Source organism: Acyrthosiphon pisum, chromosome X (genome assembly GCF_005508785.2).
Source record: "Acyrthosiphon pisum isolate AL4f chromosome X, pea_aphid_22Mar2018_4r6ur, whole genome shotgun sequence".
In the NCBI taxonomy this organism is placed as follows: domain Eukaryota; kingdom Metazoa; phylum Arthropoda; class Insecta; order Hemiptera; family Aphididae; genus Acyrthosiphon; species Acyrthosiphon pisum.
The window spans coordinates 96243792-96246134 of NC_042493.1; positions in this window are offsets into that span (position 1 = coordinate 96243792).

Below are 2343 nucleotides of genomic sequence, written 5' to 3' on the forward strand. Positions count from 1 at the left end.
GTTATGATTATAACGTTATATTTGACAAAAAAACCGATTGAAATTTCTAAACGTAATTATAACGGAAAGCGATAATCAAAAATAATTTAATACCGCAAAACAATAAACATAACTATTAACAAAATATATTATATATCATTAAATAAAACATAACGCAAAACGTAATTTATAGAATATCATTAAACGAAAAATAACGCAAAGCGAAATATTTTAAAATCTATTTACTTAAAAGGTCTATTGGTTTTGTAGAAACATTAATTATTCATGCAACAATTTAAGAATTGATTAAGGTAAAGTGGGGTAAGTGTGACGCGAAAATGAAAAGTTAATTTTGAATTTGACAATATTTGTTTTGTTTGTAACTTAAAAATGTTATTGCTCCGTAATATAATACCTCTAGATATACATAATAAAAATTTATAGTCAAAAAAGTTATATTATCACTCACCTAAAAATAATTTTTTTTTTTTTTTAATTTTAAAACGTCACACTTGCCCCTTTTCATGGGGCAAGTGCAAAATCGGATTGTTTTTGTTATTAGTATTACATACGGGGCAAGTGAATAATAAAGATAAAAATAAGCTTTAATTTGATTTTTGTTTCATTCAAATACCTATCTTGATTCATTAAGAATTGACAGGTAGCACGGGAGCTTTTTCTAACTTACGTACGTACCATTTTCACCTAAGCAAATAAATAGTAACAAACAGTAACAAAACAACAATAATTGTTATTTGTTCCTTGAAAATCCGATATCATAAAAATTTGAATTTAATATTTCTATCTATAAAAAAGTGCATACCTATATGGCTAGATGTGCCTATATTATAAAAATATATCAATTAACGATAATAGTGGGCAGTTTCAAGTTTTAACAGTTAATATTGTTTGAATAAACAAAAACCGTTAGACGATAAATCATTATAGGTACGTTAAAATAGGTACTATAGTATACTCGTAAAAATAATGTGGCTTTGTCTAATCTTTTTTTTCCAGTAAAATAATCTTTTAAAAATCTTGAATTAAATTATTAAAACTTAGATTATGTAAATATCAAGATAAATATTAATATTTTTCAACTAAAAAATAATTTACATACTTTTATGATTTTGACGAATTTCGTGGAGATTTTAACTTTGAACACGTATATAAAAAGTATTGCGAGTGGTCGCGCCGGGAACGTTACAATAATAGAACTTGCGCCCGGTCACTGTATTTTTTCCGCTGCGCCTATGAATACCTGGCGCACACCAACCGATATGTGTAATATATGTGTAGTAATAAGTGGTGTATATTATATGTGTAGCAGACTCAAAGGAAATAGATGGGCTCGTGGAGCAATACAAGTGAGTGCTAGTATGTGGTGGTGTGTGTGTATGTGTGTATATATATGTAGGTGTGTATGCCTTTACATTAGAATAAAATGTTGACACAAAATTTCGGTATTAAGTTGCTATGGTATAGTAATTCTTTAAATATTACACAGTATAAAATATGTGGCCCTTTTGGCCTAACAGATAAAAATAATAATGGTCGTCTGACACAATTAATAAAATATAAATAAATCTATTATAATAATAAATAAATCAACTCACAGTGTATAAATTGTGGAGCGCAGACTGGCCAGCAGCAATTCCTTAAGCCTATAATATGGTTCACATTAATAACAATAATAAAAATACACTGCGATGCCTTGCGATCGAAATAAATAGGTATGACAATATTATGACGAATAATGGCGACGGCCGACGAAATACAAGGTATGCTATTAGAGCTGGATTATAGTGATCACAGTATGACACGACGATTTTCGTGTGCCACAATTACAGTGATAATAAAAACGGTAGTGGCGATTTGCGTCTATTAAAAACTATTATTACAAGAACAATAAAAAACAATGACGGCGATTCGTGCCTACGATAATAATTTAACGGAAAATCTCGCGGTGCTTGCGACGACTCAATGCATCGGCGTATTTCGTTTGACTGGCTAATGAACCCAAACATAAATATACATAATTATAATATGCAATTATACGCGAGTATCAATTTAGATGTGATATTTTGACATGATATTATGTAATCAACCACTAATAATAAAGGTACATGCGAAATGGTGTATGTATATGAGTGTGCGTGTCATAGGCGCAAATAGCGTTTGTGATTGGGGGGGGGGGGGGATTATGGGGCTAAAGCCTTGCTTTGCTAATATTGAATAAGCTTAGAACAAAATGTAGGAAATGTTTGAGGGGGCTATGGACATTTTTTGGAGGGCTTAGCCACTAAAGCCCCCCCCCCTTAATGTGGCTAATTTATGGCACGTGTGATTGGGGTATTGGTCGGT